Here is a 27,731-nt window from a genome sequence, read left to right as displayed (position 1 = left end):
ATCTTATGTCGTGTTCCTTTATACCATATGTTCTTAACTGCAATATCCCCCACTGCCTTTCAGCAATTTTTTTGCACGCCTGAAGGAATTATTACTGACCCATTTGGAGTGGGCCATTTGAAGTTATCCAGCATGGACCTGTGATAGAAAAGAGTCAGAGTAAGCAAATCTGCACCAGCTGAAAAGTAGCAGTAACAGATCGGAAAGTCTTTGTCTTCTCCCTCTCAGCCTAAGACATTTAATGCTGCCAAAGAGACAGCAGCAGCCGCCACATGAGCCTTGGAGAGCTCCTGTCTAGCTGAGGATCCAGCTCAGATTAAGAAACTTCCTCTGAGAGAGAAGGGGAAGTCTTGAAAAGTACATTTCTATCTTACCTGATAAATTTCCTTTCCTTTAGTCAGCTGCACCGTTCTGAACAAGTGAGTGATATCTTCTCCTAGTAGCAGATGGAGGTAGAGGAAAAACTGACCTCTTTCAGTGAACTCACTGGTATAACCTGCTGGTGCTCAGTGGAAAATTCCAGTATGCCTCTGCCAAAGTAGCAGAAGATCCCTTTGTAAAGCATATCCATGCCCCAACCACCAATGCAGCTAAAATGATTATCAAGTGAACAGAACACCACAGCATGGTGCAGCAAGCAAGAATTGTTGCAAATTTTGAAGCTTGTTTTATTTAACTGTAAGGGAAAGAACAAAGCACCCCATGAGCCCCGAGTCTTAGTCTTCTGTGGGCAGGTTTCAGAACGGTGCAGTGGACTAAAGGAAATTATTAGTTAATGGCTACACCATTCTGATTAAGTGGGATGCACCCAAGCAGAACTACTAGGTGAGGGGAAAACAAAGAACCCCTAAGGACAACTCTGCCAGTGTCTGAGCCAGCCCTGGTGAGCATGTCCAACCTGTAATGTTTCACAAAAGAATGGAGCGACAGCCATGTCGCTACCCTACAGATTTCCTCTGGAGCAAAGGTGGAGATTGTCTGAGCCTAAGAAGAGTGGGCCCTCAAACCTGGAAGCACCTGATTTCTACAAATGTAGGCAGACTATTGCCACCTTGATCCACTGCACAATATAGTCTGCCTGGCCCTTACGAGGGCCAAAGAAAACAGATGACGAGATGATTGGAGAGATTAAATTCATTTGCCTGCTCCAAGTAACACAGCAATATCCTCCGAATGTACAATGTGTGCAGTCTCTAAGCCAAAGGGTCATAACCTTTCTTCACAAAGAAGATTCACATGGAATGGCGAAATGTCCTTGGGCAGAAATGAGAGAACCATGTGGATAAACACCAAGTCCTCCAAGAAGGAGAGGTATGGGACTCAAGACAACACCTGCAACTCAGACTCTTCAAGCCAAGGTGATCATTACAAGGAAAACTGAATTGAGTGTAAGGTCCTTAACAGAGGCAGGCCACAAAGGCTCAAAGGAAGCCCTGGAGAGAACATGGCGGACCATATTCAGGTCCCAGAAAGGGAAGGAGGGGGCAAACCAGAGGGCACAAACAAGTTACCCGCTTCAAAAATTGGGCCACCGTCCCCATGCACCTCCAGTAAAAGGCCTTTCACCTTGCCATGAAAACTGGAAAGGGCAGCAACCTGGACCTTTAAGGAACTCAGCACCAGGACCTGCTGCAAGAAACCCAAAATATCAGGGATCTGTGACCTCTAGGGGGACAGCGCTCTCTCAGCACACCAACCCTCTAAAAATCTTCTAAACCCGCACATAAGCCAGTGACATGGAAGAGTTCCGGGATTAAGCAAGGTAGAGACAACCGCAGGTGAGAAACCGTGCCTCGCTAAATGACTCCTTTCAAGAGCCAGAGCGTGAGCCAGAAGGGATCCAGATCTTCCATTTTCACCAGACTCTGATGAAGGTGGCCACATCCTCTGGGCAGAGGTCATGAAGCTGCTATAACCAAGCTGCACCAGGTCTTCATACCATGGCCAACAGGGCCAATCTACAGCCACTAGAATAGATAGATGCCATGGCTGGACCAAAGCATCTATCACCTAGCGAGGCTGCCTCCTTCCTGAAGCTGAATAAACGCTTAGACTTGGAACTGGCATGTGTAGCCATCAAGTTGAACACCGACAACACCCACTAGTCCTGAATAAGCTGAAAGGCCGCTAGCCTCAGCTCACACTCTCTTCGATCCAACTTGGGTAGCTGAGAAAGTTCACCTGGACATTGTATTTGCCTGCTTTATGTACAGCTGAAAGGGTCTGCAAGGGCAGGGGCTTGCAGCTTCTAATGTCACCACCTGGCTCCTGACACCATCCTGTTTTTGTAGGTTACCCCCATGGTGCTGTCCATCACCATCCACACCACCTTCCCCCGAAACAGAGGAAGGAACTCCACTAAGGCCAGGTGCACTGCCCACATCACCAGGCAGATGATGGACCACAAAGCCTCCACCAGGGACCAGGTCCCCTGCACCACTAATCCCAAGCAATGTGCTCCCCAGCTGAGGAGACTCGCATTAGTGGTGACCTATCAGCCACTCCAGAGAGTCATACATGGCAAGGAAAGGCAACATGCACTTGAAATACTGAGACCAGGGCCCACTGAGACAAGAGCACTGACTACAGAGGCTGCATGAGCGGGTTCCACCGCTCCCAGCTCAAGAAAATGCTGAAGAGTAAGGGGCGACTGCCCTGTGCTTTAGCTCCAAACCACAGGGAGACAACTATGATGCACTCAGGAACAGAACTCATTAATCTAAGGTAATGCAAACCCACTCGTGGCAGACGAGGGACAACATATCCCCTACCAGAACTGACGATCTTGGCGCAGCCTCATTGGGAAGACTTGTCAGCTCTGCCCACCCCACCAGAGGGGCTAGGGTCTCTAGATCCTTTGGTGCTATGAAAGGAACCCTGCTCAAGGACCAACCTGGGTCCGAAACCTGGCCCGCTTCTCTGATGCGACCGTGCCCCAAAGAATGACAGAGTGACCACAGGAACCTTTCTGCCTATGTTCAGGAAGACAGAGAGGCCAAGCCTCCCCCCACCATGTCTTTCACCAATTTCTCCAGGTCCTCCCCAAGCAGCAAGCAGCACCAAAATGACAGCTAAGGAGCTTCTTAGAAGCTACATCTGTAGCCTAATGGTGAAACCACAGACAATGGCAACTGACCACAGAGGCAGCCACCAACCAAAAAGAAAGAAGCACCAAGTTGTAGAGCAAGCCTGCCAGGAAAGCTGCTCCAGACTCCAAGCAGGCCACACAGCCCCCAAAGACGGCGGCCTAGACCTCAAACACCCCAAAGGCAAATGCCAGCCGAAGTTGCTGCTCCACCGGCTTATCATGCAGCTCCAGGAAAGCAGAGCCTCCCTGCACAGGAACTGCAGTCTTCCAGGTGATCGCCGTGATCAGCGCATCCACTTTGGGGAATATCCAGTACCTTTCCACCTCTTCAGAGGCAAAGGTATATAGACATTCGAGGGCCCCATTCCTGCTAACAGATTGGGACAGGGCCTTGTGGAGCAGGAAGTGCTTTGGGAACTGCACCAATCCCTCCAACAGAGGGTCTCCTTCAGAGGAGTCCGCAGTAGGGGGCTTTAGAGGCCCAAGGGCCTCAGTAACCTAATCAATGAGATGAGATAGCTCCACCCAGCAAAACAGATGGATCACTTGGGACTGCTCCCTGGAGCCTCCTCTGAGAAGAGTCTCCTGCTCAAGGTTCAAATCAAAAGGGCACTGGGGGTCCTACCGACGAAAATCATTAGTGACTTCCAAGTAACAGGGAAGAGTTCGCCTGACATCTAGTAAGTGCAGGCGGTGAAAATACTTGGGATACTGATCCTCTCTAAAAGAAGGAAGGAACAGCAGCTAATTAAGATGAAAGAAGGAAACAACTTTAGGCAGAAATGAAGGAACAGTACTGTCACCCCTACCTCTGAGAAACAGAGAAAGGGATCCCTGCAAGAAACAGCCTGCAACTCAGAAGAAACGGCGCAGCCTGAAGTGTCCGCAAAACCAAGTTCAGGTTCCAAGACAAACGGGGGCGAAGGACTGGCGGCTCTAACCATGTGACTCCTTTCAGTAAATGCACCACATCAGAATGAGAAACTAGAGGAACACAAGCAATGTGACCTTGATAACCTGCACCTGGAGAGATTTAGCCGCCAAACCTTTGTGCAGTCCGGACTGCAGGAAAGGCAAAACTGCAGTAACATGCAATGGCACAATAGCCCCCTTCGAGCACCAGGACTCAGAAACATGCGCTGAAGTAGAATGCTTCATAGCCTGAAGTAAGGTGGTGATGACCGAATCTGAGTAACCTTTCGTCCTCAATTTCGCTTGCTCAAGATCCAGGCCATAAGACTAAAGTGGAGGGCTCCTCCATCAGAACCAGCCCTTGACGGAAATCGGACACCACAGAAAGGCACAGCGGCTTGACCATCAACAGGAATATCAGATCTGCATACCAGGGCCTCCTGGGCCAGTCTGGGGCCATGAGAATCACCCAACCACAGTGCATCTGAACACAACAAAGCACTCTGCTAATAAGCAGCCACAGGGGAAAAACGTAAAGCAGAACCGCATGGAAGGAGAAGAGCATCCAGACCTTCGGCGCCCCCTCCCTTCTTCTGCTGAAGAACTGAGGAGCCTTTGCATTGACGTTCGTCGCCATCAAGTCCAGAACTGGGGTACCCCATTGGTGGACGATCAAGCTGAAGGACGCCGTTGAGAGCTCCCACTCCTCCGGATCTAGAGTAGTACGGCTGAGAAAGTTAGCCTTAACATTTTCCGGTCCCACAACATAAGCCGCCAAGAGATGTGGCAAGTAAGTCTCCGTCTACCAGAGAAGCAAAGCTGCTTCCTCAGCCAGCTGCTTGTGCCACCCTGACAGTTGATATAAGCAACTATTTGTTTTATTTGTATCCCACATTTTCCCACCTATTTGCAGGTTCAATGTGCCTTACATATTACCGTGAAGGCGATCGCCAATTCCGGTATGACAAATACAGAGCGGTATTGTGGTAAAGTTCATGTGTGACAGACACATTAGGGAATCGAAAGGAGGAAGAGTTATGTCCAGTTCAAGCTTTAGTTCTGTTGTGTTGCAGGGTTCAGGCATTTAAGTTGGATCGTTAGGGTATGCCTTTTTGAACAAGTTAGTTTTTAGTGATTTCCGGAAGTTTAATAGGTCATACGTTGTTTTCACGGCGTTTGGTAATGCGTTCCATAGTTCTGTGCTTATATAGGAGAAGCTGGATGCATACGTTGATTTGTATTTGAGTCCTTTGCAGCTTGGGTGGTAGAGATTTAGGTATGTGCGTGTTGATCTTGTTGTGTTTCTGGTTGGTAGGTCTATGAGGTCTGTTATGTATCCCTGGGCGTCGCCATAGATAATTTTATGAACCAGAGTGCAGATTTTGAATGCAATACGTTGATTGGGAGCCAGTGCAGTTTTTCTCGTAGGGGTTTGGCACTTTCAAATCACATTTTTCCAAATATAAGCCTGGCTGCGGTGTTTTGAGCAGTTTGGAGTTTCTTTATGATTTGTTCTTTTGCATCCTGCATAGATTCCATTGCAGTAGTCTAGGTGGCTTAGTACTATTGATTGTACCAAGTTGCAAAATATTTCCCTCGGGAAGAAAGGTTTCATTCATTTGAGTTTCCACATTGAGTGGAACATTTTGTTGTTGATTTCACTTGGCTCTCTAGTGTAAGGTTTCGGTCGATTGTAACTCCAAGAATTTTCAGGCTGTCTGAAACAGGAAGGGTGTAATCTGGGGTGTTTATATTGGTGGGTTTGTTCATGTTGTATTGGGATGAGACAGTCTGTTTTTTCTGCATTGAGTTTTAGTTGAAATGCATTCGCCCATGAGTTCATGATGTTCAAGCTGAGTTTGATTTCATTAGTGATTTCTGTTAGATCATGTTCGTAAGGGATATGTATCATGACATCATCTGCGTAAATGTAAGGATTAAGGCCTTGGTTGGATAAGGACTTGGCTAGTGGGGTGATCATTAGGTTGAAAAGGATCGGTGATAGTGGTGATCCTTGGGGTACTTCACAGTCTGTTTTCCATGGTAATGATAAGTTTGAATTTGATTTCACTTGATATGTTCTAGTGGTTAGGAAACCCTTGATCCAACTAAGTACACTTCCACCAACCCCAAAGTATTCTAGGATGTTTAATAGTATTCTATGGTTTACCATGTCGAACGCACTAGACATGTCGAATTGTAGGAGAAGTATGCTTTTCCCTGTTGCAATTTCTTGTTTGAATTTGGTTAGGAGAGTAATAAGTACTATTTTGGTGCTGTGGTTGGAGCGAAATCCTGATTGTGATTCGTGTAGTATTGAGAATTTGTTTATGTAATCAGTATGTTGTTTGGTTACCATCCTTTCCATCAGTTTGACTACCAGTGGGATAGATGCTACTGGGCGGTAGTTGGTGATTTCGTTTTTTTTTTTCTTTGTATCTTTTGGTATTGGGGTGAGTAGGATGTTGCCATTTTCCTTAGGGAAGAGTCCATGTTGAAGCATGTAGTTTAGGTGGGATGTGAGGTCTGCTATGAAGCGGTGAGGAGCGGATTTTATTAGGTAGCTGGGGCAGGTATCCAATTTACAGTGAGTCTTGGAGAACCTGTTAATCGCTTGGGTGACTGTTTCAGCGGTGAGGAGAACGAAGTTTGTCCAGATTCGGTCCGCTGGGTATTCACTGAGGATTGGGTCCAGACACTCAATGAAGTTTTCGATGTCGGTGATGTTCCGAGGTAACGTGTTGCGTAGGTTTACAATTTTTTTCCATTGAAGTATTTAGCAAGTTTGTCTGCAGATGGGGTGTCTGTATTGGTTGTGGTGACCAAGGTGGTGTCTAGTAGTTTGTTCACGAGTTGATATAATTTCTTCGCGTCTTTGTAGTCTGGCCCTATTTTGGTTTTGTAGTATGACCTTTAGGTTTGTCTTATTGCATATTTGTATTTTCTTTGAGTTTGTTTCTATGCGTTGAGTGTGTGAACATATTTTCATCGGTTTCCCTCACAGGACAGACAAGAATGCAAGAAGCGCTTTGTGGACAGCCCAAAGCTTCAAGTGATTGATGGGCAACAGTGCCTCCATCGGAGACCAGAGGCCCTGATGGTAATGGGAGAGACAATGCATGCCCATCCCAAAAGACTGGCATCGGAGATCACCACCATCCACTTGGGAGACTTCAGAGGAACAACCCGAAGCAAACTGGCTGACCACATCCACAAATCCAGACTGTGCCAAGCTGTCGACTGCCAAACTAGCTACCTCTCGTAGTCCTCCAAGATAAGACTGTTGCAGGGGCCTCATGTGAGCTTGGGCCAAAGGCATGACCTCCAGAGAATCACTGCCATCAACCCCAAGACCTGAGTGTAAGCCCACACCCGAGGGGCCTGATCTTGGGAACACTGATCACCCTTCCCAATGACTGAAAAAGACCCAAGCTATAGCTTGGAGGCTGTCCTGGACAGAAGACACCCTGATGGGCCAATCTTCCAAGTAAGGGTGAACTTGTATCCCCTCGACCATCACCTTTGAAAAGATCCAAGGAGCAGTTGCAAGGCAAAAGGTAATGCCTAAAACCCAAAATGGAAAAGTGTAGAAAATTGCTGATGAATGGGCCAAATGAGGATATGCAGATAAACCTCCTTTAGGTGCAGGGACATTAGAAATTCTCTGGGTTGAACCGCCACAATGATGGAACAAACCATCTCCATGCAAAAGTGGCGCACTTGGAGGGACTGATTAACCCATATGAGGTCAAGGATAGGGCAGAAGTAGATGGAATAGCAACCCTGACCACATTCCACAAAGGAAATGGGCACTACTGCTCCAAGGCTGAGCAGATGCAAGAGGGTGGAACACACAGCCTCCCATTTCAAAGAAGTTGCGCATGGGGACACCAAAAAAAAAAATCCCCAAGGGAGAACTTGAGCTATCCCTAAACAAACAGAGACCGCTGCCGATTCAATTTAGAAAAAAGACAAGGCCTGTTCTCCAGCAAACGTTGAGTTTTCGAATTGCCCAGATCCTTGACCAACTTTTCCAAATCCTCACCGAACAAAAGTTTGCCTTTAAAGGGCAACCAACCCAAGAGCTGTTTGGAAGCTGCGTCTACAGCCCAGTGGCACAAACAACAACCGATGACCAGGTCAACGATAAAGCCATCTCTGCTTGCTTGGTGGATGCCCGGACCAGGTAATACAGAGTGTCTGCCAAGTCAAACCAGTCTCTGCATCAGAAAACTCCAGAGGATGGTTGAGCCCCCGAATCCAACAAGGCGTCAGCTGCCCGTTGTACCCACGAAAGGGACATGCAGGCTGCGAAAGAACAGCAGTCACATGCAACTCTTAACACCGACACCTCAAAGGACATCTTTAGGGCAGATTCCAGCTTGGGGTCCTGTGCATCCTTGAAAGCAACACCACCCTCAATGGGAAGCATGGTCTTCTTAGTCACTGCTGCTACCAAGACATCCACTGTAGGCAACCGCAAGCACTCTAATTCGTCCTTACCTACTGGGTATAAATCAAGTCAGCGCTTTCGCCACCTGAACAGCATAAATAAGCTCACGCATGGCCTCATGAATAGGAAAGGCCTTGGGTGGCCCTTTTAGTACTAGCCATTTTAGGATTAGCCGAAGCAGCCATCTGTGCCTCCGGTGAAGAAATGTTTAAGGCCTGCAAAGCCTTAGAAATAATGGTAGGTAGTTCAACACTTGTAGAGCTGAGGGGTCATCAGCTTCGGTAATGAGAGGCTCTGCGTCCTCGAGGGCTTCTAGGTCCACAGCCATCACAGAAGAGAAGGCCTCTCCAGAGACACAGGGGCCTCCAATTCTCCATCCGAGATGGATCTCTAGCATCTGCATTTGGAAGTAGATGCCTCCTGCTCTGAAGAGGAAGGGCCCACAGGGGTACCCATATCAGCTGAAGAGCGCTGCCCTATCAGAAGAGCGTTTCAGCAAAAAGGCGCAATGAAATAATAAAACAAACTCTGGGGAGAAGGTAACGTGTCCGACTCCTCCAGGAGAGAACTTCCCAATGCTTCCCTGTTGCAAACCTCTTTAGCCTGCAGAGTATGAGAAACCCCAGGCTGAGAGAAGCATGGCGCTGCCGTCACCATGGTGGGCACATCCAACATGGCCACCGGCTCCTTCGAAAGACAAGCATAGTGCAATTCCCATGCATATGAAGACCCGGCCTCAACCTCTCCACCGCAATATCAGGCGCATCAGGGCTCGAAAAACCTCCCTCACAAAGACCAGACATTGCTCTCCACTTCCAGCAGTGGGAGAAGTGCTTTACCAATTCTGCCACCATTAAAAAAAAAAAACAACACCAACTAACAGAGAGAGATGCTACAGGGTGTAAGAAGGAAGGGGGGGGACCCCAACTCACCCCAGGAGGAGCAAAGGCAGCCGTAATATCTCTGAAGAGGAAGAAGCTGGAGCCGGCTCACTCTCCCACAAAGCTAACAGGCACCGAAAAAGTGCAAGTCCACCACACCAAAGCCCTGTGGGTTTTTTTGTTTGTTTTAACAATGTAAATCTGTCAGGAAGGTAGGGAAGGTGGAAAAGCTAGCGAGAGGAGAAGGGTGGAGGGACCAGGGGTGACCAGGTGTACCCCCTAATGTTGGTACCATACAGCCAGACACCCCAGCCAAGCTAGAACAGGAGCCAAACCAGAAGCCAGGAGCCTGTGGAACACATCCATCCGCCTGCTGGAGACACAGAATACCGAGTGGCCAGGGAGCAAAACGTCCTATTAGGCACAGTGCAATTCAGGGCTCTCTATCTCCACCTGTTGGTAGACAGACACAACCCACGGGTTTCGGGATTCATCTACTGCCAACGTCAAGGAAGGCTGGCATTCCTTCAACTACTTTGGAACTACAGTAGCACCCACTTCAAAATTAGTGAGGATAAATGATCTACACTATGTACATTATAAAATAAAACATGCAAACTCTATTTTTGGTCTGTTTTGTTAAATATGGAGCCATTTCTAAAGGTCCAAGACTCAGATGTTATGGCCTTGTATTTGTGGAAGCCAGACAGCCACCTCAGTTCAGTCACTGCTGCAGTGCTTTTCCAATTATAAGACAAGGAACCAAGCACAAGCAAACTCACAGACAGCTAATCATGGGAAATGCCTCAACAGAACAATGGCTGAAATCTCTCTTCCCAGGGAGCTATGAAAGTTGCCTCTGCCCACAAAGGCCCTGATTTTATAAACAGGACTCCTATGTCAGAATTCCAAAAAAGCGAAGTTACTTACCTGTAAGCAGGTATTCTCCGAGGACAGCAGGTTTATTAATCTCACAAGTGGGTCGATGATCCAAGTTGGCCCAGGAACCGGTATAAATATATAGCAAAAAAGTTGCAAGATCATTCCGATGCCCGTGCTGCGCCCCACTGCACATGCGCGGAGTGTCTTCCTGCCCGTTGCACAACTGCACTCCTCAGTTTAATTCAACAGCATAAGAAAGAAGAAAGAGAAAAACAACTCCAACAACTCGGAGAATACCTGCTACAGGTAAGTATCTTTGCTTTCTCTGAGGACAAGCAGGCTATATTATACTCACAGGTGGGGAATCCCTAGGATCCAGGCTCATCCAAAACGACAATCATCCATCAATTGGGCCTCCGGCCTCGCAACAGTTAAGACATAACTTAGCTAGTTCGTACATAGTTTCAGGCTAATATAAGAGTGCAGCCTGGAAAAGAACAAAACAGGCCTAGGAGGGTGGAGTTGGATTCTAAACCTCAAACAGATTCTGCAACACTGACTGCACAAACCGACTGTCGAATCGGGTATTCTGCTCAAGGCAGTAGTGAGATTTGGATGTGTGGACTGATGACCACGTTGCAGCCTTGCAAATCTCTTCAACGGAGGTTGACTTTAAGTGAGCCACCGACGCAGCCATGCCTCTGACATAATGAGCCTTGACATGACCCTCCAGAGTCAGCCCAGCTTGGGCATAAGCAAAGGAAACGCAATCTGCTAGCCAACTGGAAATGGTGAGTTTACCGATGGCAACTCCCCTCCTGTTAGGATCAAAAGAAACAAACAACTGGGCGGACTGTCTGACGGGCTTTATCTGCTCCATGTAAAAGGCCAACGCTCTCTTGCAGTCCAAGGTGTGCAAGCTGCTTTCGCCAGGGTGGGCATGAGTCGGGGAAAGAATGTTGGCAAGACAATTGACTGGTTCAGATGGAACTCCGACACCACCTTCGCCAGGAACTTAGGGTGCGTGCGGAGGACTACTCTGTCGTGATGAAACTTAGCATAAGGTGCATCCACTACTAAGGCCTGAAGATCACTGACCCTACGGGCTGAAGTAACAGCTACCAAGAATACGACCTTTCAGGTCAAGATGGCAGGAATTCAGTGGCTCAAAAGGAGTTTTCATCAGCTTGGTGAGAACGACGTCGAGATCCCATGACACTGGTGGAGGTCTGACAGAGGGCTTTGAGAAAAGCAAACCTCTCATGAAGCAAACAACTAAAGGCTGTCCAGAGGTAGGCTTACCTTCTACACGTTGATGATAAGCACTGATTGAACTAAGGTGAACTCTTACAGAGTTGGTCATGAGAACAGACTCTGATAAGTGTAGAAGGTATTTAAGCAGAGTCTGTGTAGGACAAGAAAGGGGATCTATGGCCTTGCCCTCACAACAGATGGCAAACCTCCTCCATTTAAAATAATAACATCTTTTCGTGGAATCTTTTCTGGAAGAAAGCAAGACTCGGGAGACACCCTCCGAAAGGCCCAAGGAAGCGAATTCTAGGCTCTCAACATCCAGGCCATGAAAGCCAGGGACTGGAGGTTGGGATATAGAGGTGACCCCTCGTTCTGTGTGATGAGGGTCTGAAAACACTCCAATCTCCATGGTTCTTCAGAGGACAATTCCAGAAGAACAGGGTGGGCGCGATCAGAATCAGGTTCCGCAGTCTTGCTTGAGTTTCAATGAAGTTTTTCCCACTAGAGGTAAGGGAGGATACGCATACAAAAGGAAGGCATCTGATGCTAGTCTGCTGTGGGCCTAAAGTCTGAAACCAAACTGAGGGACTCTGTAGTTTAGTTGAGTGGCAAAATGATCCATCGAGGGGGTGCCCCACGCTCGGAAGATCTTGCAGGCCACGCCAATGTTCAGGGACCACTCGTGAGGTTGCATAATCCTTCTCAGTCTGTCGGCTAGGCCGTTGTTTACGCCCCCCAGATAAGTAGCTTGTACAAATATGCCGTGACGGCGTGCCCAGAGCCACATCTGGACGGCTTCTTGACACAGAGGGAGAGATCCGGTGCCCCCCCTGTTTGTTGGTGTAATACATCGCAACCTGACTGTTTGACTTAGGATAATATGATTGGACAGCCGATCCATGAAAACCTTTAGTGTTCCAGATCACTCGGAGCTCCAGGAGATTGATCTGAAGATCCGTTTCCTGGAGGGACCAGGCTCCTTGAGTGTGACGCCCATCTGCATCAGGAGTGATGCACCCGTCATCAGCACTTTTGTGGCTGTGGAGTTTGAAATGATAGTCCCAAGGTCAGATTGGACCAAACTATCCACCACTGAAGAGAATGTACAAGCTCGGGGAACACTCGGATGACATCCTACAGATTTCCCGTGGCCTGAAACCACTAAGAAGCCAGGGTCCATTGAGCAGATTTCATGTGAAGACACGCCATGGGTGTAACATACATGATGGAAGCCTTGTGGCCCAACAATCTCAACATCTGCTGAGCTGTGACCTGCTGCGATGTCCAAACCTTAGACATGAGGGACAGAAAATTGTCCGCACGCGACTCCAGAAGATAGGCTTGAACAGTCCGTGTGACAAGCAGGGCTCCTATGAACTCCAACTGTTGAACAGGATGGAGATGGGGCCTGGGTAGTTTATTACGAACCCTAGTAGCTCGAGCACCTGAATAGTCTTCTGCATGGACTATTGAGCACCTTCCACCGAGATGCTCCTTACCAGCCAACCATCGAGATAAGGGAACACATGCACTGCCAGTCTGCATAGCGACGCTGCAACTACCACTAGACATTTGGTAAACACCTTGGGAGCTGACGCAAGACCAAAAGACAATATGCGGTACTGAAAATGATGTGTTCCCAGCCGAAACTGAAGATACTTCCTGTCAGCTGGAAGTATCGGGATGTGTGTATATGCATCTTTCAAGTCTAGAGAGCATAGTCAATCATTTTCCTGACTCATGGGAAGAAGGGTGCCCAGGGAAACCATTCTGAACTTTTCTCGGACTAGGACGGGACACATCCCCCCTATCTTTTTCTGCACAAAGATGTACCTGGAATAGAATCCCTGTCCTTCTTTCCCTGGTGGAACAAGTTCAACCTCATGAGCCTTTAGAAGGGCGGATAGTTCCTCTACAAGTACCTGCTTGTGCTGAGAGCTGAATGAATGAGCTCTCGGTGGGCAATTTGAAGGTTTGGATATCAAAGTACTATGCCTTGTAGCGCTATAGAAATGATAAATAGCAGTAGTAGTAGTGTATCCTAACCGGACTATTTGAAGAAACCAATGGTCAGAGGTTATGAGAAGCCACCTTTGGTGAAATAATTGTAACCTCCCCGCAACCAGCAAGTTATCCGGTATGGACACCTTTATGGCAGCTATACTTTGCTGGAGCAGGTCAAAAGACTGTCCCTTGTTTTTTTTGAGGAGCAGCAGGAGACGGGCGCACACTGTTGAAGGGAACGAGTGTGCTTGGGTTGAGCCTGAGAAGGCTGGCGAGCCGCAGAAGCATACCTATGCCTAGAATAGAAATAGGCAGCACTTCGTGACCACCAAAGAACCTCCTGGATGAGGAGGTGATTGCAGAAAACATACGGCGGGAGAGAGAAGACATAGCATTAGTGTGCTTTTTGATCTGGTCAACCAGTTCATCAACCTTCTCTCCGAAAAGATTATCCCCCCCGGCAAGGGGCATCCGCAATTCTCTGCTGGACCAAATGGTCCAGGTCAGAAACACCTAGCAGTCTGCGCATTGCTATACCTTGGGGAGAGATTCTGGATGCCACATCAAAAGTGTCGCAAGTGCCCCTGGCCAAGAACTTATGACACACATTCTACTACTTGACCAACTGGTGAAAAGGCTCAGCCTGCCCCGGAGGGAGCGCATCAACCAAATCTGACAGCAGCCACACCAAGTTCCACAAGTAGATGTTTGTGAAGAGATGGTAAGACTGAATACAGGCGATGAAAATAGCGGCCTGATACATTTTCATCCCAAGAGTCCAGGGTTCTAGCTTCTCTGCCTGTGGGAGCTGAGGCATAGTTCCTAGTACTCCTGGCCTTTTTGAGAGCGGCATCCACCACCATGGAGTTGTGGGGTAACCGAGACCTCACCAACCCAGGTTCCCCATGGATCCGATACTGGGTATCAATTTTCTTTTGGCCCACAGGGACAAACAGAGGGGATGCCCAGTTCCTAATGAGGACTGCCTTGAGTACCTCGTGAAGAAAAGCCATCACTGCCTCCTTACAAGGGGAGGTGTAGTCCAGGACCTAGAGCATCTTGGCCCTGGGCTCATCCTCCACTTCTACGGGGAATGAAGCAGATTGAGGCTAGGCCTGTAGAAGAGCATCTATGCACAGCGATCTGGGATTCCTGTTCCTGCTGAAGAAGCGGGGCACCTTAGAGTTGGACTCCCGAGTCATAAGATCAATCGCCGGGGTCCCCCAGCACTCCATTACCCAAGCAAAGGCCTACCTTGAAAGCTCCTACTTCCCCATATCCAACACCCGGCGACTGAGAAAGTCTGCCTCCATGTTCAAGGATCACGCAATGTGCGCTGCCAAGATTAGAGGAAAGAACTGCTCTGCCCAAAGGCACAACAGCGCCTCTTCCCTGGCCAGTGGTGCACTCTTGGTTCCTCCTTGTGTTGACATATGCCACCGCCAAGGCATTGTCCAAAAGATTTCTTACTGGACATCCCTGCACCAAGGACTGAAACTTCCAAAGCGCCAGCCAAATAGCTCTCAACTCCAAGTGGTTGATCAACCAAGAGGCTTCCACCGGGGACCAAGTCCCCTCTGCCATCTGGCCCAGGCAATGCGCCCCTCAGTCCAACAGACTGGCATCTGTTGTCACCACCACCCAATGGGGGGGGGGGAGGGAGCCAGGGACAATCCACTCAAAGAGCTTCTGGGCGCTGCCATCAACGCATCGCCAATCGAGCCTGAGGCAACCAAGGGAGGCGCACCGAGTAGTCCTCCAACACCAGAAACCACCGGCTGAGAACTTACCACTGGAGAGGCCACATACAACTCCCGGATCACTGTACGATGTGCAACGTGGCTGCCATGGACTCCAATACCTGCACGACATCCTACACTCTGGGAGCCGGAATGCGTGGGAGCCTCTCCACCAAGGTCTATAACTTCAGCCATCGAGCCTAATATGAGCCTGAGAACCTCCTAGCCGCTTCAGTAAGAATGGCTTGTGCATTAACACCACAAGCGAGAATGGAGCATCCTCCATGTTCATGCCCCCAAGCACCTCCTGGGGTGGGCTGAAGACCAAAAAATGAGGTGGAAAGGTTCCCATACTGTGCTCCCTCTTCCTGTGGTGGTGCCAGAACTGCAGAGGAGGGGAAAGCATGGTGTCCAAAAAAGGGCGCAAAACAGCAGAGTCGGAGGCAGCTGTCAACACCAGCTAGTAAGATTCCCCTCAGTCGGCGCTTCTGAGGCCGCCACCGCCGCCACCTGCAGAGGCTGAAAACATGGTACCCACCAAAGGGCGCAAAAAAAAAAAAGGGCTGCAATCACTCACCAAACTCGGCTCTAAAGGCACACCCTCTCCTGCATCCATGTGACCCCTGCTGGTTGAAAGCAGACAGGCCTTCGCTGGAGCGCACAGGAACCCAACACTGCTCTCCAGCTCCCACACCAGGAGCAGTGCTTCACTGTCTTGGATAGCACCGCAATGGCATGTGGCGCCTGGACACCTCAATGCCCTCCCCCAGAACACAGTCGCCGCTGCTTCACAATGCTCCGTGGAGCCTTACCGTTCTAACCACTGCAAGATCCCAGTTGTTGAACTTTTTTTTTTTTTAATGCTTTTGGAGACAGGAGAGAACAGCAGAAAACAAACCCAGCAGGCAAGCACCAAAGGGGGCGGTGTAGGGAGTATAGGGAGGGACCTGGCACCACCAGGTGTACCCTTATCACCAGCTAGGAAGACCTCAACCCCAAAACAGCTCAATGGGCCAGGAGCTTATCAATATAGAGCTGCAGGATATGACCATCCACCTACTAGATAGAGAGAACACTGAGATTTAGGTGGGTATGCATGACCACATAGAGAGAACTTCTGAAGTTTACTATATCTCTATTTGCTGGCAGAGGGACATAACCCACAAGTCTCTAGACTGATCTGTGGGACGCAGAAAGATACCAATAGCTGAGGAACAGACGCCTGCAATGAAGACCAAGCATGGGCCGCAACCATGCCTCAAAAAATCCTCTACACCTGAGAATATGTGGTCGGACCGCATACAAGATCGCAATAGAGCGGTAACTACTGTTTCTGAAGAACTCTGCTCCTCAGAGTCGACCTCTCAAAAAAACAGGGCGTAAGACCAAAGCAAGCGGGATCATCCACTCAGGAACGGACCCTGAAGGAAGAGCCCAGAGTCAAGCGGGATCCGAAACGAAAGGAGTCTCACCATATCAGCCTACCAAGGGCACCGTGGCCAATCCGGAGCTACCAGAATGACTCGACCCTGGTGGCAAGCGATCCAAAAAGAACTCGGCTGCAGAGCGGCCACAGAGGAAACACTATTGAAGAACGTCATCCAGCTAAGGAAGCAGTTGAACAACCAGCCCTGCTGAATCACCCTCTCTCCGATGACAGAAGAAAGAAGGCATCTGGGCATCCAGCAGGGACACCACCAGAACTACCTCTGGAGCTCTCTCCCAGAGACCATACTAGAGAAGCACGGTGCAGAATAACCATTCGGCTGAGACCAGAAGACAGCAGAAAAAGAGAACTCACCATAGGAAAGGCCCACAGAGTGGGCCGCGGAGAAACAGAACACAAGGTCCTCTGCCCACTCCAGGGGGGTTGACACACACTGATGGCCAAGGTCTGACTCTGAATCCCACTCTGTCTAAGCAGCAGCCACTGCCATCATCTTCTCTGACGGTACAAACACCGCCTGGCCCACACGTCCAAAAGCAGGTCCAGGCAGGAGATCGGCCACACCATCCCTTGTGCCATCCACCACCGTGGAGGCAGTAGAAGGAGGCAAAGGGCTTTCCAGTCCAAAAGACTTGCATCCATGACCACCACCATCCACTGTGGAGGCACCAAGGCATCTCTTCCACAGGGAGGAATTGCGGACACTCCTTGGACACAGGAGACCACCTGCTGAGAAGGAAGAGCTTTTGATGTCGCATATGAGCGCAGCCCATGGTACTACCTCCAAAGTGGCCACCACAGAGCCCAAGACATGAATGCATTGCCAGGCCCGAGGACTCTGCACCTTGAGCAGACTGCGCACCTGAGTCTGAAGCTAGATCCTGCAGTCCTCGGTCAAGAAAAAAATCGTACCCGAGCTGTCTGGGATGGAACGAGGTAGCTCATTTGAAGGGTGACCACCCAGCCCAAGGAATCTGAGAAGAGCTGGGAAGGTTGACTCAGATCTCATCTAGAGCAGGGTGCACTCTGAAGCTGTCCTTGCGGAGAATGTCACAAAACTCCCAAACCTAGGAAAAGGTGAATGGAGCCATAGCCATGCCAAAAGGCAGAGCCTGGAACTGAACACAAGGGCCCAGAACAGCCAAACAGAGAACCCGCAGATGAGGGGGCCAAAGAGGAAAGAGTAGAAACACTTACTAGAGGAAATGTGCAGGGAAGAATGCTAAATTGAAGTAGCTCTGAATAAAGCTAGCTGTCCAATACAAAGAAAAAGTGCAATAAAAGCCTTAGAGACACTGCAACATACAGCTAGCTAGAGGTGCCGCTGATACAGTGGAAGCTTGAGCTGATATGCAATAGTTTGGCCAGTGTCAGAGTGCAATACTAGAAGAGTAGAGCTGCTGTGGGAAACCGACACACCTAATCTTGGCACTATAGCATAGTGTTAGATGTCCCAGCTATGCAAAGAACTGCTTGTCAGGGAAAGCAATATGGAAGAGTGAAGAAAATATACCCCATATGAAAAGAAGCCGAGGGCCACAGCTTCTAATATGATGCACAAACCAATCTTAAACCTGAGACCTTCAGGTTGAAAGCCAGCCACCTTCCAGAAAAAAAGTATGTACTGAAACTACTGCACCTGGAGATAAATGCCCCTATGACAGCACTGAAGTGCCAGTTACCATGGAGACCAGAGCACTAGCCCCAGAAAAGAACAATATGTAACAGTTCCCACAGAAATATGGCGCTAAAGACAGTAAGCCTAGAATCTTCCTTGTAAAGCTGCAGAAAAAAAGAAAACCTATAGCTCCTGGTATTCTCACAGAGCTGCCAAGGGGTCCCAATTTTTGACAGGGAGATTTTAGTATATGTCCCCCCAGCCCCGCCCCAGCTCCACCCACTCTACGTGGCTCCGCCCCTGACACCTCAATCCCACAGCCATTTCAGAAAATATCCTATCTAATAATTTACACCTCCAACGTTCCATTGCTGTCTGGCTGCCTGGGTTCATAACATCAAATGACGTCAGCCAGCCTCCAGCATTCCGTTCCACCTCACTGCCCCGCCCTCGCGTCAAAATGTAATGACGTCAGAAAGCAGAACAGTGAGAGGGAAGGGAATGCTGGAGGCAAGCTGAACTGACATTAGGGGATGTTACGAAAACAGACAGTGATGGAACCCCGAGGTACAATTTAGGCAGCAGGGTGGTGGGAAGTGGGCGAACGCAGTAAGCAATGGCGCGAGACAGAGGCGAAGGACAGCACCCTACAATGCTACATTCCCCTTCACTATCCTGCACTCGCAAAAAGACGTTATGACGTCAGAGGGCGGAACACAGAGGGAAGGGAAAGCTGGAGGCAAGCTGAGCTGACGTTAGGCAGACACAGAACCGCAAGGTACCCAGCAGACGACACAGCACATAAAATGAAGATACATACCTGTAGCAGGTATTCTCCGAGGACAGCAGGCTGGATATCATCACGCATGGGTCGTCGTCCACAATGGCTCAGGAGACCGGAACTAATCAAAAAACTTTAGAAAGTTCTAGAGCGGCGCAGCACACACGAGGACAAGGCACCGCGCATGCACAAGTGACTTCCCGCAGGTGACGCCCGCGTGCTTCCCTCAGTTATATAACAAACAGAACAAGAAGAACAACAACTTCAAAGGGAAGGAGGGAGGGTTGTGATAATATCCAGCCTGCTGTCCTCAGAGAATACCTGCTACAGGTATGTATCTTCATTTTCTCCGAGGACAAGCAGGCTGGATATCATCACGCATGGGGTATCCATAGCACCCAGGCTCACTCAAAACAATGAACATAGGTCAATTGGGCCTCGCAACGGCGAGAACATAACTGAGATTGACCTAAAAATAAACACAACTAAGTGAAAGTGCAGCCTGGAACAAAATATAAATGGGCCTAGGAGGGTGGAGTTGGCTTCTAAACCCCGAACAGATTCTGTAACACTGACTGCCCAAACCGACTGTCGCGTCGGGTATCCTGCTGAAGGCAGTAGTGAGGTGTGAATGTGTGGACTGATGACCACATTGCAGCCTTGCAAATCTCTTCAATGGAGGCTGACTTCAAGTGGGCCACTGAAGCAGCCATGGCTCTAGCATTATGAGCCCTGACATGGTCCTCTAAAGTCAGCCCAGCTTGGGCATAAGTGAAGGAAATGCAATCTGCTAGCCAATTTGAAATGGTGCTTTTTCCGATGGCAACTCCCATCCTATTGGGATTAAAAGAAACAAACAGCTGGGCGGACTGTCGATAGGGGTTCGACCACTCCACGTAAAAGGCCAATGCTCTTACAGTCCAAGGTGTGCAACTTGTCCTCACCAGAGCGCATGTGTGGATGGGGAAAGAATGTTGGCAAGACAATTGACTGGTTCAGATGGAACTCCGACACCACCTTTGGCAAGCACTTAGGATGAGTGCGGAGGACTACTCTGTTATGATGAAATTTAATATAAGGAGCATGGACTACCAGGGCTTGGAGCTCACTGAGCTGAAGTAACAGCCACAAAGAAAATGACCTTCCAGGTCAAGTACTTCAGATAGCAGGAATTCAGTGGCTCAAAAGGAGCTTTCATCAGCTGGGTGAGAACGACGTTGAGATTCCATGACACTGGTGGAGGTTTGACCGGGGGCTTTGACAAAAGCAAACCTCGCATGAAGCAAACAACTAAAGGCTGTCCAGAGATAGGCTGACCTTCTACACGTTGATGGTAAGCACTAATTGCACTAAGATGAACCCTTACTGAGTTGGTCTATAGACCAGACTCTGACAAGTGTAGAAGGTATTCAAGCAGGGCCCGTGTAGGACAAGAAAAGGGATCTAAGGCTCAACACGCGGCGATGGAGCCGTGCTCAACCTGCGGCGATGGAGCCGTGCTCAACACGCAGCAACGGACTCGTGCTGAACCAGCAAAACGCACAGATCCTGGGGAATATCCACAGAAGAAGGTGCTGCCAGAAGGCCACCAGGAAAACAGCCCAACTTGTGGAAATGCAGTCCTGGTGCTGCACTCCCTTGGCCCAGAGGGACTAAAACTACAAGAAGAGAAAGCCCCATGCCTCCGGAGACTCTCTCGGTCCTCAGATGGCCACTGAGCCACAGACCGCCCGCCTAGGCAACAGAGACGGAGCAACAGTCAACGTAGAGAAAGAACCCCCGCCAAAAGGGAGGTAAACATCCCGGAGCTGTAATTCTCAGACCATAAGGAGCAAAATGCAGCCGTACGGCAGCGAGGAAAACACAACTGTCGTCAGACCAGGAGCAAAGCGGAAGCTGGCCACTAACCTCAAACTGAGGAAAAACCAGCCAAGAGAGATTCCAACTCCAAACCTAGATCCGATCCACTTCTCTGCAGAAAAGAAGAGAAAAGCCCATAGCCAATAGGCGATAATCCAGATGCACCACAAAAGATGTGCTAAGCAGGAAAGCACTGCTTCCCTTACAGAGGAAGGTATGATTGTCAAATGTGCCAGGATAGAGGCGCTGCAACAAGGAAAAGCAAAATCCACCCATGCCAGGCGAAAACGCCTGCCCGAAAGCAAGGGAAGAAAGGAAGAGCTGAGGCAACTAGTCCTGAGAAGACACTTTCCCAAAAAGAGCCACTGAACTAAGCCGAGGCAACAGCCTGGCAATCATGGTGCTCCTGAGGGTACTCCGAAGAGGGATTGAGCTACCAGTTGCCTACCAAGGGCAACTGGAATCCCTTCCAGAAGAAAAGTACCCTGCCGACAACCCAGAGCAAACAGAAGGAATCCACGGAATCGAGAGAACAAGAACTTCCCCAGGAATCCGAATCTGAGGCCACCAGCTATGGCACCCCCTAGCAGCATAAAGCTGCAGATACAAACTCCAGCGAGACAGAACTGAAATATCCGCAGAATCACCCATGGAGACCAAGGTGTCTTGAAGGTAACCATAGAGATGGGGACCAAAGCAGCGAAAGAACCCCTGAAGTAATCTGATACGGGCTAAGGCCCAAGGGGGGATGTCCAAGAAACAGCACCTTGCTCCCATAACTGACCATATTCCCAAGTCCTGGACCTGGCAGGAAAAGTAATACTTGACTTGAGCTGGCATCTGATGCTGAGAAGCAAAAGAAAGAAAGGATTTCTGAACAGCAGTCCCGAACAGGCAAATTTAGTGAGGAAAACTGACCGTTGAAGACACTGATTACCAATCCGAAAGACTGTAGAGTCTCTTGATAAAGAGGGCCGCAATTCAGCCAGCCCCGAGGTGTGGACGAACCTGCCACCCAATCACGAAGGCAAGCTGCCACTACCACCATGACCTTGCAAAAATGTCCTCAGCAACATGGAAAGACTGAATGACATGTTCATAAATCGCTAAGATCCCTTGTCGCAAGAAGCTCTGGGACCAAGAAAGTATGACAGTAAAACTCCCTGAGGTCCAGGGAGGCTATAACTATCCCCACCATGACAGAACTCTTACCCCTGCCAGGTTCCCAAGAGAAAGGCAGAACCGTAACCACCCGAGTCTCTTATGATGTCCATCCCCAACTGGAAGGAAGGTCCCTGGATGTACTACCAAGCAAAGGAAATAACTTCACATTCCCCAATTGCAACTGGAAACAGACGCAACTGCGCCTGAAGGAAGAAACGCTGGCAAGGAGGCAATAACTGTGTGTCCACGTTAGAGCTTGCAAAACGCCTTGAAAAATCTGTAGTGAAGCCCAAGTTGTAGCTGTACGACAGAAAAGCTAAGAAACATTTGAGCTGAGAAAATCTTAGTTCACTGCTCCTGAGACCACACAGGGGTCCAGGATGCAGCAGGCATAGGTTGATCTGAAGTAGAAACCGAGCTCATACAACCAGCAGCCAGGTGGTTTGTCGAAGGAAGAGAAAATCCGAAAAGTGGATTTCCTGGTCCCCCACCTAAGACAAAACCAAACCGAGAAACAATCACTCCCTGGCATTCTCCGAGACTCGGAAGTCCCTCAGGTCTACCCCACTGCCCTAAATCTGCTCCAGTACCCAGATTACTCCAAAAGGAAGGAAGCCAAATGATTTGGAAGCCACATCCATGAACAGATGCCTTAGCCAAAGCCAACCACTACCAGGTAGTGATAAAAATTGGCTGGAGTGACTTAACACTAAAAAGTGAGAAGCTTGAAAGAAACAGCACAGAACACAAGTCCATAGCCTGAACAAGCCCACACCATGGAGACGGAGCAGGCTTCCAGAAACATCCCTAAAGATATCAACTCCCACTTAAACTAATAAGCAGGATGAGAAGAGACAGCTCATAAAACAGATGTGCTCATGACAGCCATGAACACCATAGCCAGCAGGAGAACTCAGAGCAGAGGCTAGCCGCAGCTAAAAAAAAAAACCCTGTCCTCTCCCTGTGGGATCAGAGTTGATTACCCACCAGGCCTGCTAAAAACAGTAGCCTGGGCCAGAAGGACAATGTGCTGTCCCAGAAAGGCACTAATTACGCACAAAGTAGCCAAACACACTAGCAACGCTAACAAAGCTAGCCAGTGAGGGAAATAAGGACTCACCCCCTCGGCGCAAAATGCCCTGTAAAAAGGGATGGTAACCTGCCCACTACCAAAGAGCCTAGAGCAGGCAAATCCAGGCAGCCAACTGCCCTCTCAACAGAAGAGAAGGACCACGAAAAACGTTCCCTTGCGGCTACACAATGCTGCAAAAAATACCACATGCACCAGGAAAGTTACTAGCGGCACAAGCCATCCCAAGAGGGAAACGAGGATCAGCCCTCGAAAATCTCACCCGCAAGTGTCACACCACAGCTCAAAGTTCCCCTCCTCTAGACAGGAACAGCTGATGAGAAAGGGCGGACTGGTAAAGATCCTACCGCCCCGAACCTGTGCATCTCCGCTAGTACCCGAAGTGCGCTTTCTAAAAAAAGGACCGCAAAACTGAGAGGAGCCTAAATGCGTCGCACTAAACAGTAAGCCCCAGCACAAGATGGCGACGTCGACGACGAGATCCCGCCAAAACTACAGCTCGGTATGGCATACCAACGGAGCTCTAACAAATGCTCCCCTTACAGCGCCCAAACCAAAACTAAAACACACCCGTGCCGAGAGCCACGCGAAGCCAAGCTCTCCTCCATAAAACTGACGAACCACTCCAATGGCAAAGAAGAAAATGACACTCACCTCAACAGGGAACTAGAAAACAAAGCCCCAAAGGAAGAAAATTACCAACCGCTGTGGTGTAAGAGCTGAAAAGCAATTATCACCTTCTGCCCTGCTTTATTTTCTTCCCTCTTCGTCTTTTTATTCTCTCTCTTTCTTTTTCTTTTTAAAGAGGCAGGAGTTGCAGAGAGAATCAGAAGTGTTACTAGGCCTGCAACAGGAAAGGGGCAGAGGAGGGACATGGCACCACCAGGTGTACCTCTTACTGGCTCATATGCTGTCCCAAACATGGTCACAAAACCCCTAGCTCAACTAATCCTGTGGGAACAGGCTAGGAGCAAATCTCAATCTAGAGAGCTGCACAGCATATGTCCATCCACCTGCTGAGATAGAGAGAATACTGAGAGTAAGCTGGCTGCACATGTCTACATATACTAAGACTCTGAAGTTCTCTCTATCTCCACCTGCTGATAGTGGGACATAACCACTCGTCTCTGGATTGTTCTGTGGGAAGCTATGGAAACAAGCATTATATTTCTAATAAAAATTTTTACATTTCTGCGTACTCTTTAGCTTTTTGGAAATAGTAACACAGAAACATGACAGCAAATAAAGGCCATATGACCCATCCAGTCTGCCCATCCTCGGTAACCCCCAATTCTTCCTGTTCCTAAGCGATCACTATAAATAAAAATTAAAACAAAACACAGATTTAAAAAAAAAAAGAAAGAAAGAAAACGATCCACGTCATACCCGTGGACCATATTACTCATTATACACCCTTCCCAATTATTCTTTATCATCACAACGCATTCTTCCTAACAGTTCCCTTAAAAACATAATCGACATTAGATGATAACCTTGCTAGCGCCCGTTTCATTGGTTTGCCATGAAAGCACTGAAGTTCCATAGTTATCATGGAGACCAGAGCACTAGCCCCAGAAAATAACAATATGTAACAGTTCCCACAGAAATGTGAAGCCAAAGACAGTAAGCCTAGAATATTCCTTGTAAAGCTGCACAAAAAAAGAAAACCTACAGCACCTGGTATTCAAACAGAGCTGCCAAGGAGTCCCAATTTTTGAAAGGGAGATTTTAGTATACGCCCCCCAGCCCTGCCCCGGCTCCACCCATTCTACATGGCTCCGCCCCTGACACCTCAATCCCACAGCCATTTCAGAAAATACTTTATTTAATAGCCTAAAACCCTTTTCAATTAGCTTTCAGAGGCCAAAACCTCCTGCCTCAGGTCAGGTCAGGACAGTATAATGCTGTTATGGTATCCTCTCCTGACCTGAGGAAGGAAGTGCTGGTTAGAGAATGACACGGGGACAAAAAGTTTATCTCCGTCCCCGCCCCATCCTCGCGAGTTCTGTCTCCGTCCCCACCCCGTCTCTGTGAGCTCTGTCCTCATCTGCAGAAGCCTCGAACACTTATGATTTTATATTTCAATCTTTTTTTTTTTCAATATATTTTATAAAAATTTTTTCCAAACATACAATAAACTAAGAGACAAGGAAAATCTAAACAAGAAAAGGAGAAGGGAGAAAATACAGTGCCAGCATGCCAGAATGCTCTTAACGTAATAAAAGGCATATAAAAAAAAACTTTGAAACAACCAGATAATGATTGGGCTATAATGCAGTCTGAAGAGATTGAAGATAATGTTCCACAGGAGTACAAACTTTTTTTTTAGAGAAAGTTGACCGAAATTTTTCAGCCATTGTATATTCAAATTTTTGATGATGTAAAACTGTGTTCCACCAGAAATGGACATTTAATAAGTAAGCGGATTTCCAGTTTTGTAGTATATGCTTCTGAGCAACAGTAAGCAAAATCCTATATAATAATTCTCACCTCCAACAGGATGTGCTTGGGACCGTGCCTGCCGGAAGTGGTCTGCTAGGCAGGCACGCACTGACCTCAGTGACAGATAATTTGGCAAAGCAAAACAATCTGAGTGCTGGCCATTAGGACACAGGGTTGATAGGAGAGTTTTAAAAGACTGAAGGAACCGAAAGTGTTAAATGGGGGGAGGGGGGAAGTTCTGAACGACTGAAAGACATGAACATTTGGGAAAGGAAAACAATCTGAATGCTGGCCATTAGGACACAGGGTAGATACCGTGTTTCCCCGAAAATAGGACATCCTCCGAAAATAAGACCTAGTAGAGGTCTTGCTGCCATTTGAAAATATAAGGCCTCCCCCGAAAATAAGACCTAGCAGGGGAGGCCTTATTTTTCGGGGAAACATCGGGGTCACCCCCCCCCCCCCCACCCGAGATCGCCGGCTCCCCCCCTCGATCAGCGGCTCCCCCCGCCCTCAGTCGCTCCCGGAACTAACCTCTTAAACGCTTCCTTTCACCTTCGCACTCGCCGCAAGCAGCAGGGCAGGCCACTCCTTCCTTCCGTGTCCCGCCCTCGCCTGACATTACTTTATGTCAAACGAGGGTGGGACGCGGAAGGAAGGAAGGAAAGAGTGGCCTGCCCTGCTGCTTGCGGCGAGTGCGAAGAATGGTGAAAGGAAGCGTTTAAGAGGTTAGTTCCGGGAGCGACTGAGGGCGGGGGGAGCCGGCAATCGAAGGGGGGGGGGAGCCGGCGATCTCGTTTGGGGGGGCGACCTCAGGTGTGGGGGGGTGACCCGATGTTTCCCCGAAAAATAAGGCCTCCCCTGAAAATAAGACCTAGCGGGTCTTGGGGAGCAAAAATTAATATAAGACAGTGTCTTATTTTCGGGGAAACACGGTAGGAGAGTTTTAAAAAACTGAAGGAAACGAAAGTGTTAAACTGGAGAAGGGGGGGGAGGAGTTGTGAATGACTGAAAGACATGCAAATTTGGGACAGGAAAACAATCTCAATGCTGGCCATTAGCACACAGGGTACATAGGAGAGTTTTAAAAGACTGAAGGAACCAAAAGTGTTCGGGGGGGGGGGGGGGGGGGGGGCGGGCAAGTCCTGAATGAATGAAAGAAATGAAAATTTACGAGAGGAACACAATCTGAATGCCGGGCATTTGTACACAGGGTAGATAGGACACTTTTTTAAAAAAATGAAGGACGTGAAAGTATTACATCTTGGGGTAGGGGTGAGGAGGAAAGCGCTGGGGTATCCGGATACTGGGCGTTAGGGCCACGGGGGTACATAGACTTTTGAAAGCCTTACGGAACCAAAAGTGTGGGAAGGAGGAGGAAAAGGAGGGGAGGGAACGGGGTGAGGGGCATTAGGAACAGGGGAGGGGACCCTGTCACACACTCTTATTCTCACACACACACTGTCACACAGACAGTCTCACTGTCACACACCCGCACACTCACTCTGGCTCTCTCTCTCAAACTTACACACTCCCAGGAAAACCTTGCTAGCGCCTGTTTCATTCGTTCCAGAAACGGGCCTTTTTTACTAGTGTCCAATAATTTTGCCTGTGGAGCTGATAAATTCAGTTGCTTAGAAGAAGACTTGAAAATTACTATGGAGGATGAAAGGTAACAATCAATCAACAAAATCTGTTGAATGATGAGAAGAGAGAGAGAGAGATTGACAAATTTCAAACACCAGGTTGCTGTGGCCACTAGAAACTTCCCTCAGCCACCTGGAATTTTTATGCCCTTGTTTCCTTAATGTCTGTGCAAGCAGACAAATATACACAGAGAAAGGTATTTCTGTATATCTGTAATTTTAAAAATCTATAAAGTCCAATAAAACTTTAGGAGATATACCCTAAAAGGAGTACAATTTCACATCATCCCTAGTTGTTAAATGCACTAGATACAATTTCTACAGCTCTGACATCAAGACCCACCAGTAGCACTTTCTTTCTGCCCCCAATGTTTATGATAAATTCACCACTGGACACGCCTTATGTTATGTTACTGCTGCTGTTGGCTGCTCTTCCCTGTAGACAGAGGCAAACCCATTGGTATTGCGTT

At 48.6% G+C, this 27,731-nt stretch overlaps 1 protein-coding gene across 1 annotated transcript in view; it reads right to left on the bottom strand.

The window, feature by feature from the left end:
• Positions 1-27,731, bottom strand: part of KIF2A (kinesin family member 2A) — a 443,213-nt gene that overhangs the window by 390,521 nt on the left and 24,961 nt on the right. The window lies entirely within an intron of this gene.

This window comes from Microcaecilia unicolor, chromosome 2 (genome assembly GCF_901765095.1).
Source record: "Microcaecilia unicolor chromosome 2, aMicUni1.1, whole genome shotgun sequence".
NCBI classification, from domain to species: domain Eukaryota; kingdom Metazoa; phylum Chordata; class Amphibia; order Gymnophiona; family Siphonopidae; genus Microcaecilia; species Microcaecilia unicolor.
The sequence above is the reverse complement of the archived record's forward strand: the minus strand, read 5'-3'. Positions and strand labels throughout refer to the sequence as shown.